This window comes from Panthera onca, chromosome F1, assembly GCF_046562875.1.
Source record: "Panthera onca isolate mPanOnc1 chromosome F1, mPanOnc1 haplotype 2, whole genome shotgun sequence".
Lineage (NCBI taxonomy): Eukaryota > Metazoa > Chordata > Mammalia > Carnivora > Felidae > Panthera > Panthera onca.
Genome location: NC_138355.1, coordinates 68,638,910 through 68,650,237, shown reverse-complemented (window position 1 = coordinate 68,650,237; position 11,328 = coordinate 68,638,910).

Genomic DNA, 11,328 nt, shown 5'->3' with positions numbered 1-11,328 from the left:
TCAAAAAATCCACAAGGAAACAATGGCTTTGAATGACACACTGGGCCAGATGGACTTAACAGATATATTCAGAACATTTCATCCCAAAGCAGCAGAATATACATTCTTCCCCAGTGCACATGGAACATTCTCCAGAATAGACCACGTACTGGGACACAAATCAGCCCTCAGCAAGTACAAAAACATTGAGATCATACCATGCATATTTTCAGCCCACAACACTATGACACTCAAAATGAACCATAAGAAAAAATTTGGAAAGGTAACACATACTTGGAGACTGAAGAACATCCTGCTAAAGAATTAATGGGCTAACCAAGCAGTTAAAGAGAAAATTAAAAAGTATATGGAAGGGAATGAAAATGATAATACCACAACCCAAAATCTCTGGGACGCAGCCAAGGGGGTCATAAGAGGAAAGTATATAGCAATCCAGGCCTTCCTAAAGAAGGAAGAAAGATCTCAGATACACAACCTAACCTTACGCCTTAAGGAGCTGGAAAAAAGAACACCAAATAAAACCCCAAACCTGCAGAAGACAGGAAATAATAAAGATTAGAGCAGAAAGTAATGCTATCGAAACCAAAACAAAAAACAAACAACAGTAGAGTAGATCAATGAATCCAGAAGCTGGTTCTTTGAAAGAATTAACAAAATTGATAAACCACTAGCCACTTTGATCAAAAAGAAAAAGGAAAGGACACAAATAAATGAAATCAAGAATGAAAGAGGAGAGATCACAACCAACACAGCAGGAATTAAAACAATAATAAGAGAATATTACGAGCAATTATATGCCAATAAAATGGGCAATCTGGAAGAAAGGGGCCAATTCCTAGAAACGGTTTCCATTTTGGCAGTGTACGTTTCTAGGAATTGGCCCCTTTCTTCCAGATTGCCCATTTTATTGGCATATAATTGCTCGTAATATTCTCTTATTATTGTTTTAATTCCTGCTGTGTTGGTTGTGATCTCTCCTCTTTCATTCTTGATTTCATTTATTTGTGTCCTTTCCTTTTTCTTTTTGATCAAAGTGGCTAGTGGTTTATCAATTTTGTTAATTCTTTCAAAGAACCAGCTTCTGGATTCATTGATCTACTCTACTGTTGTTTGTTTTTTGTTTTGGTTTCGATAGCATTACTTTCTGCTCTAATCTTTATTATTTCCTGTCTTCTGCAGGTTTGGGGTTTTATTTGGTGTTCTTTTTTCCAGCTCCTTAAGGCGTAAGGTTAGGTTGTGTATCTGAGATCTTTCTTCCTTCTTTAGGAAGGCCTGGATTGCTATATACTTTCCTCTTATGACCCCCTTGGCTGCGTCCCAGAGATTTTGGGTTGTGGTATTATCATTTTCATTCCCTTCCATATACTTTTTAATTTTCTCTTTAACTGCTTGGTTAGCCCATTAATTCTTTAGCAGGATGTTCTTCAGTCTCCAAGTATGTGTTACCTTTCCAAATTTTTTCTTATGGTTCATTTTGAGTGTCATAGTGTTGTGGGCTGAAAATATGCATGGTATGATCTCAATGTTTTTGTACTTGCTGAGGGCTGATTTGTGTCCCAGTACGTGGTCTATTCTGGAGAATGTTCCATGTGCACTGGGGAAGAATGTATATTCTGCTGCTTTGGGATGAAATGTTCTGAATATATCTGTTAAGTCCATCTGGCCCAGTGTGTCATTCAAAGCCATTGTTTCCTTGTGGATTTTTTGATTAGGTGATCTGTCAATTGCTGTGAGTGGGGTGTTGAAGTCTCCTAGTATTATGGTATTACTATCAATGAGTTTCTTTATGTTTGTGATTAATTGATTTATATATTTGGGTGCTAACACATTTGGCACATAAATGTTTACAATTGTTAGGTCTTCTTGATGGATAGACCCCTTGGTTATGGTATAATTCCCTTCTGCATCTCTTGATACAGTCTTTGTTTTAAAGCCTATATCGTCTGATATAAGTATGGCTACTCTGGCTTTCTTTTGTTGACCATTAGCATGATAGATGGCTCTCCATCCCCTTATTTTCAGTCTGAAGGCGTCTTTAGGTCTGAAGTGGGTCTCTTATACACAGCATATAGATGGATCTTGTTTTCTTATCCATTCTGTTACCCTATGTCTTTTGATTGGAGCATTGAGTCCATTGACGTTTACAGTGAGTACTGAAAGATATGAATTGATTGCCATTATGATGCCTGTAGAGTTGGAGTTTCTGGTGGTGTTCTCTGGTCCTTCCTAATCTTTCTTGCTTTTGATACAAATATAAATATAAATATAAATATAAATATAAATATAAATATAAATATAAATATATATTTGTATATATGTATATATATCTTTTCTCCCTTCAGAGAGTCCCCTTAAAATTTCTTGCAGGGCTGGTTTAGTGGTCACAAACTCCTTTAGTTTTTGTTTGTTTGGGAATCTTTTCATCTCTCCTTCTATTTTGAGTGACAGCCTTGCTGGATAAAGAATTCTTGGCTGCATATTTTTCTGATTTAGCACACTGAATATATCCCGCCACGCCTTTCTGGCCTGCTAAGTTTCTATGGAGAGGTCTGGTGCAAAGCTGATCTGTCTTCCCTTGTAGGTTAGGGACTTTTTTTCCCTTGCTACTTTCATGATTCTCTCCTTGCCTGAGTATTTTGTGAATTTGACTATGATATGCCTTGTTGATGGTCGTGTTTTGTTGAATCTAATGGGGGTCCTCTGTGTTTCCTGGATTTTGATGTCTGTGTCTTTCCCCAGGTTAGGAAAGTTTTCCACTATCATTTGCCCACATAACCCTTCTACCCCTATTTCTCTCTCTTCCTCTTCTGGGACCCCTATGATTCTGATGTTGTTCTTTTTTAATGAGTCACTGATTTCTCTAATTCTTAAATCATGCTCTTTTGCCTTAATATCCCTCTTTTTTTCTGCTTCATTATTCTCTGTAAGTTTGTCGTCTATATCGCTGATTCTCTGTTCTGCCTCATCCATCCTTGCCGCCGTGGCATCCATCCATGATTGCAGCTCAGTTACATTTTAAATTTCATTTTGGCTAATTTTTTTACCCTTTTTATCTCTGCAGAAAGGGATTCTAATCTATTTTCGACTGCAGCTAGTATTCTCAATATCATGATTCTAAATGTTGGTTCAGACATCTTGCTTATATCTGTGTTGGTTAAATCCCTGGATGTCGTTTCTTTGTGCTCTTTCTTTTGGGCTGAATTCCTTCATTTTGTCATTTTGGAGGGAGAAAAGGAATTAATGAGGTAGAAAACTTAACATTAAAAAGTATTAAAATTAAAAAATTAAACACACACACGCACACACATACACACAAAATCTAATAAATGATGCTAGATCCTAGGTGTGTTTTGGTCTGGGTGTTGACATGGTTTGACAGATTAGAGAAAAAAAATGTTTGGGGGGGGGAAGGAAATTGTTTGAGAATTTGAAAAAATGAATACATTGAAGTAGACCAAAATGAGATGATGGGAGTAAAATAGAATTTGAAAAAATTTACAGAGAAGTAAAGATTATAGTAGAAAAAAAATTAAAGAAAAATAATTTTAATAAAACTTAAAAATAAAAATGAAATTTTCTCTTTCTGTATTCAAGAAAAAGAAAAGAAACAAAAAAGAGAAAAAATAGGAAAAAAGGAAATTATTTGAAAATTTGAAAAAGTGAATACACTGTAGTAGACTAAAATAAAATGATGGAAATAAAATAGAATTTGAAAACTTTTACATAAAAGCAAAAAATATAGTAAAAAAATTAAGGAAAATATTTTTAATAGAACTTGAAAGTAAAAATGAGGTTTTCCACTTTCTGCATTCAAGAAAAAGAAAAGAAATGAAAAACAGAAAAAAGAAAAAAAAGAAAACAAGGAAATCGTTTGAAAATTTGAAAAGGTGAATACAGTGAAGTAGAATAAAATAGAATGATAGAAGTAAGATAGAATTTGAAAAAATTTACACAAAAGTAAAAAATATAGTGAAAAAATAAAGAAAAATATTTTTAATAAAAATTGAAAAGAAAAATGTTTTCTCTTTTGTAGTCAAGAAAAAGATGGGTAAAAGAGAAAAAAAATTGTATAGCTGGATCTGCTAACAGATTGAAACAGGACTGAAATTACTTCGTTTTCCCATAGAAGTCAGACTATGACGCGCTTTATCGTCCATAAACTAAGCTGGCGGTGAGACTTGTGTTCTTGAAGAAGGAAGTTGGCCTGGTTGGGCGGGGCTCGGTGTAATGGCTCCACTCTCCACTAGATGGCGCTGCCAGTCTACTGGGCTGGATTGTTGCGGAGCTCGTAGGTGCGTATGCGCATGCCTGGGAGCGGTTAAAATGGCGGTACCCAGCTACCCGCTCTGTTCTCCCAGATCAACAATCGTGCACCTGTCCTGTCTTCAGCTCTCCTCCACTCCCCGCTTTTTCACTCTGCGTGACCAGGCCCCAGGCAGTACCTCTCTCCCGAGTTTTGTCTCAGACGCGGCTGTTTTCCCCGGCCCCTTACTTCCGAAGGACCTCGGCTTTGACCCGTTCTGCCCCTCTGAGGGAGGGTCTCCCCGAGCAATAGTCAAATGAGCAATGGCCGAATGTCGGCTGCACCCAGGACTGCTTGCAGGACCCTGCTGCTGCTGGTGCCCCGAGACTGCGCCGAGGTGCCAGCCCGGCCCAGAAAAACTTCACGAGCTAGTGCAGCAGCAGCGTTTCAGGGATGATGGAAAATCACAACACACATCTGGCACCGGGCTTCACCCTCCACGACCTTGTTCCAGCACCAGTGACTGTGGCCGTTTTCTGGGGTCTGCCAGGACCAGGTGGCTTCAACAGTCTCCACCAAATGTCCTTCCAGCAGCGGAACCGCTCCTCCCCTTGTGGCCTGAGAACCTCCCGGCCCCCACTCTGCTCCTGGGGATTCGCCCTTCCCACCAGAGCACCGCCAGGTAGGGAGCTGCGGAGTTGCAGCCTTTGCGCTCCCCTTGTTTACGGTCTTAATGGAATTGAAACCCTCTCCTTTCTCCTTTCTCCCTTTTCGGTTTAGTCCCTGCGGCCGTTTCCAATTTTCCACTTTCTCTCCAGCTGCTTTTGGGGAGGGGTGCTTTTCCTGAATTCTGCCCCCCTCCCCAGTCTCCGTCCTCTCTCTGCCTGCAAAAGCGGCTCCCTGCCTGCCGCCGGCCTCTCTCTCCCCAGCTTCACCTCTCCTCGCCACGTGCCTGCTGAATTCTGTGGTTCAGGTTGTGCGGATTGTTGTGTTAATCCTCCAATCAGTTTTCTAGGTGTGTAGGATGGTTGGGTGTTGGTCTGGCTGCATTTCGTGGACGCGAGACACACAAAAAAACTTCCATGCTGTTTCTCCATCTTGGCTCCTCCCCTCCCAGTTCTTTTTTTTTTTTTTTTTTAATTTGTATTATTTAATCACCCGGGGCAAACTATAGAACTGTGAGTAAAAAAAAAATTCAACCGTGTATATTTGAGTATCTAATTGGCTTTATTAATTGATCCATGAATTGGGCATCACCCGATTTGGCACGCAGGTCGGCACTCAGAGGAGTTGTACAAATGAAGGTTCTTAGAGGGAGGGTGGGGGCGGAGAATTAGTAGCAAATGAGAAGCGTTGTTCCAGGAGTCAGACATGCTTTCTTGGGGAAAGAGCAAGGGGTCTCATCATGCACATGACCTCATCTTTTTTAGTGGGTTTTAGCTGCATTAGTTGACAGATTCACTGGTGCTGATGGAAAGAAAAATATCCTGCCTGACTCCTTTAGGCTACATTTCTGGGGCCACTGAAATTAGTTAGATGGGGTATGAAGCCCTCGGGAGGGAACTCGGTTTATGACATCCTTTTGGGTCTGAGATTTTCTGTTTCGAACAGGATGTGGCTCAAGGGGTTGCATCTTCATCCTCTTGTCCCCCCACCAGCAGGAGCTGCTCTTGGTTCCCTGCTGGCTGGCCTGCTTAGGACAGAGAAGGGGGTGCTACCTCTGCTCTGGTCCAGTCCCATCCTCATCCAGGTGCTTTGCGTTTCAGTTTGTGGACTAGGGGCCTTCTGAGTGTTCCCCCCTTTGGCTCAGCAGATGAAGACTCTTAGTCTGGGACAAAGTGTGTTCTTGTCTCTTCCCCCACTGGCACTCCCTCTTCCCTCAGTTGCACTCTGTGTCTCACTGTGCCCTGAGGCAGTGGGGCTCTCTGCCCTCACCACACCCAGTTAAGGCTCCTTTCTGTGTGGGGAATGGTGGCCCTCTTCCTCTTCTCAGGAGGGAGCTGCTCTCAGGAGTCAGGCTTGTACCACCAGGAAGCAGTTCCCTGGTGTGTACCCTGAACTCCAGTCTGTCAGGACCCCCTGGCCAGGTCAATGGGAGAAAACCTAGAGATACGGGAAATTTCCTAAGTCTGTGACTCTCAGGACCTCTCAGGATTCAAGTAGTCTTCAGTCATTAGTTAACAATTGTAGTTGAATTATTCTTTCTGGCTTATAGAGCCTCTGGCATCTGTCCTAAGTAAGCAAGAATTTGCAAAACAGGGGATGACCTGATCAGGAGGAGGCAGCATTGCCGGTGGTGAAAGAATTCACTCAAGGTAGAACAAAGGACATAGAAGTTTCTCAAATACGCTGCAAGAGGGCAGGGAGCAGGACAGGAGAGATGGTCGGCAAGAAGGCGGTGGCATTGGGGGCTGTAGTTAAGGGGGAAGATGAGCAGGCATGGGAATGCAAGGAATTTTATGTTTTTGGTACCTGTGTTCAGGCATGAGTAACCCATTGGTCAGATGGGCTTATGGGTATTTTGAGGTGGGTCTCCTAGTGGGCCAGTTGGCATTCAGCCAGGGGGTCACTGTGGGCCTTTCTTACTCAGGTTTCCACACACCAGGTGCTGACCCAGAGTGGCCTCTACATTCCCCCTGACACATCCACAACGACAAATCTTTGACATTTTGGGAGAGGTCTCATTTTTGTGTGTGTGTGTTTCTTCCTGTTGAACAAGGGGTTCTGTGCAATTATATACCAGAGTATGGTATTATACTAACATACTGATAGGTGATTTGAATATTCCCTGGTGGTCAGGTTCATGGTATTTGGGGGAGGGAGCTCTCTGATGGTAGGGGTATAATCCCTGTTGAACCATCATTCGAATGTGGAAATGTTGGATTCTAGAAGAGACAAGTTGAACAAAAAGGTTAAATAGTAGCAGACCAATAATTAGGAGTAAAAATATTGAGGCCAGGGATTCTAAAAAGAAAATAATCCAGGAAAGCCATGAACAGATTTCTTTCCAGGAAAACCATCCTTATGTTGCATGGTCCCAGAGGGAGGAAACCAAAAGAAGGTTATGATGAGAAAGACACAGATTAGCCTAAAAAGGGATGTGACTATATTGTGAGAGCAGGACATTAAGGGGGCAACAGAAATTGGTGGCATTTTTATACACCAATAATGAAGCAACAGAAAGAGAAATAAAGAAACTGATCCCATTCATAATTGCACCAAAAACCATAAAATACCTAGGAATAAACCTAACCAAAGATGTAAAAGATATATATGCTGAAAACTATAGAAAACTTATGAAGAAAATTGAATAAGACACAAAGAAATAGAAAAACATTCCATGCTCATGGATTGGAAGAATAAATATTGTTAAAATGTCAATACTACCCAGAGCAATCTACACATTCAATGCAATACCAATCAAAATTGCACTGGCATCCTTCTCAAAGCTAGAACAAAGAATCCTAAAATTTGCATGGAACCACAAAAAGACCCTGAATAGCCCAAGTAATATTGAAAAAGAAAACCAAAGCGGGAGGCTCACAGTCCCAGACTTTAGCCTCTACTACAAAGCTGTAAGCATCAAGACAGTATGGTATTGACACAAAAACAGACACATAGACCAATGGAATAGAATAGAGAACCAAGAATTGGACACACACATGTATGGCCAACTAGTCTTTGACAAAGCAGGAAGAGTATCCAATGGAAAAAAAGACAGTCTCTTTATCAAATGGTGCTGGGAGAACTGGACAGCAACATGCATAAGAATGAAACTGGACACCTTTCTTACACCATACACAAAACTAAACTCAAAATGGATGAAAGACCTAAATGTGAGACAGGAAAGAATCAGAACCCTAGAGGAGAAAGCTGGCAACAACCTCTTTGACCTCAGCTGCAGCAATCTCTTGTTTGACACATCTCCAAAGGCAAGGGAATTAAAAGCAAAAATGAACTATTGGGACCTCATCAAGATAAAAAGTTTCTGCACTGCAAAGAAAACAATCAACAAAACCAATAGGCAACTAACAGGATGGGAAAAGATATTTGCAAATGACATATCTGATAAAGGGTTAGTATCCAAAATCTATAAAGAACTTACTAAACTCAACACCCATAAAACAAATAATCCAGTGAAAAAATAGGCAGAAGGCATGAATAGACACTTTTCCAAAGAATACATCCACATGGCCAACAAACACATGAAAAAATGCTCAACATCACTTATCATCAGGGAAATACAAATCAAAACCACATTGAGATACCACCTCACACAGAGTGGCTAAAATGAACAACTCAGGAAACTACAGATGCTGGCCAGGATGTGAAGAAATGGGAACCCTCTTGCAATGTTGGTGGGAATGCAAACTGGTGCAGCTGCTCTGGACCCAGTGTGGAGGTTACTCAAAAAATTAAAACCTAGGATTACCCTGTGACCCAGCAATAGCACTACTAGGAATTTATCCAAGGGATAGAGAAGTGCTGATGCATAGGGGCACATGTACTTCCATGTTTATAGCAGTGCTTTCAACAATAACCAAATTATGGAAAGAGCCTAAATGCTCATCAACTGATGAATGGATAAAGAAGATGTAGTTTATATATACAATGGGGTAATACTTGGCAATGAGAAAGAATGAACTCTGGCCATTTGCAGCAACATGGATGGAACTGGAGGGTATTATGGTAAGTGAAATAAGCCAGGCAGAGAAACACAGCAATATTTTTCTAGATATGTCTCCTGAGGAAACAAAAGCAAAAACAAAATATTGGGGTTACACCAATATAAAAAAAAACCTGCACAGGTAAAAAATCTATTCACAAAACTAAAAGAAAATCTATTGAATGTGAGTAGATATTTGCTAGTGATATGTGTGATCTAGGGTTAGTATCCAAAATACATAAAGAACTTGTACAACTCAACACCCCAAAAAGCAAATAATCCAATTAAAAAATGGGCAGAAGAGGGGTGCCTGGGTGGCTCAGTTGGTTAAGCGTCCAACTTCAGCTCAGGTCACGATCTCATGGTCCGTGAGTTTGAGCCCCACGTCAGGCTCTGGGCTGATGGCTCAGAGCCTGGAGCCTGCTTCCGATTCTGTGTCTCCCTCTCTCTCTGCCCTTCCCCCGTTCATGCTCTGTCTCTCTCTGTCTCAAAAATAAATAAACGTTAAAAAAAATTTTTAAAAATGGGCAGAAGATATGAACAGATATTTCTCCAAAGAAGACATCCAGATAGTCAACAGACACATGAAGAGTTGGTCACTATCACTCATCATCAGGGAAACACAAATCAAAACCGTAAGGAGATATCACCTCACATCTGTTGGAAAGGCTAAAATTAAAAAAAAACCATAAGAAATAACAAGTGTTGGTGAGATTGTGGAGAAAAAGGAACCCTGGTACACTCTTGGTGGGAGTGCAAATTGATGGGACCACTACGGAAACAGTATAGAGGTTCTTCCAAAGCTAAAAACAGAATTAGCATATGATCCAGCAATTCTACTACTGAAAATTTACTCAAAAATGTGAAAACACTATAATGAATAGATGCATCCAGCCTGAAGTTTACTGCAGCATTATTTATACTAACCAAGATACGGAAGCAGCACAAGGGGCCATGGATAGATGAATAAAAGAAGATGTGGTGTATACATATATGTACAAGGAAATATATATATACACAAGGAAGTATTACTAAGCCACAAAAAGGACAGAAATCTCACCATTTGCCACAACATGGATGGAGCTAGAGAATATGATGGTAAGTGAAATAAGGCAGAGAAAGACAAATATCCTATGATTTCACACATTGGTGGAATTTTAGAAACAAAACAAATGAAACAAGAAAGGGAATAATGAAAAGACAGACTTTTTTAATGTTTATTTTATTTTTGAGAGAGACAAAGTGCAAGCAGGGCAGGGGCAGAGAGAGAGGAAGACACAGAATCTGAAGCAGGCTCTAAGCTCTGAGCTGGCAGCACAGAGCCTGACACAGGGCTCGAACTCATGAACTTCCGAGATCATGACCTGAGCCCAAGTCGAAGACTTTTAACCAACTGAGCCACCCAGGCGCCCCTCACACTTTTAATAATAGAGAACACACTGCTGGTTACCAGAAGGGAGGTGGGTGGGGGACAGGGGAAATGGGTGAAGAGGAGTAGGATTATCCTTATATTGATGAGCACTAAGTAATGCATAGAATTTTTCAATCGCTATATTGTACACCTGGAACTAATATAACACTGTACGTTCAATGGAATTTTGAAAAACCAACCAAAGGGAAAGAAAACACCAACTCAGTGCACCAAAATGTATAGTTCTCGGTTTATGTGTTTTTTCCTTCAGCGTAGACTAAAATCTCCAGGAATAAAATGATTGCATTGTGAACACTGTATTTTCATGAGTGCAGCAAGGTTCTTGGATCCAGGCTGGTGCTAAGTGACAGGTGAGTGAATACATTTTTTAATTTTGTTATTTAAAATTAAAAAAAATATTATTTTGAGAGAGAGAGAGAGAGAGCGAGCAGGGGAGGGGCAGAGAGAGAGGGAGACACAGAATCTGAAGCAGGTGCCAGGCTCCGAGCTGTCAGCACAGACCTGGACACAGAGCTCGAACTCACAGACCTCGAGATCATGACCTGAGCCAAAGTCAGACGCTTAACTGACTGAGTCCCCCAGGCGCCCCTGGCGCGTGAGTATATTAATGCAAGTCACACAGACAGGGAATTCTTCAGATGTTTCAATGTCCTACAGTCTCTGTGGTGGCGACTGGTTCCTCCCTCAGAATAATAGCGTATTGGTGGGTGCTGACACTGTTCCACAGGCAATGGTGGGGGAATCTGGAAACGCAAATAGAGCAAGAGTTAAAAAGGAAACCATGGGCACAAAATGGCGGCTTGGGCCAGGCCAACTCCCCAAACCTTGTTAACAGCTAACCTAAGTGCAGTTCCAAACTTGCCCAGAAATGTAAGTCTTCCCCTATCAGTGAGGAATCCTCTGGTTAGTGCCAATAAGGTCGTCTGTCACATGGACCCTCTCCCTCTCCATCCCACAAGGAGGGGAGGTCATCTGCATGATTAGACC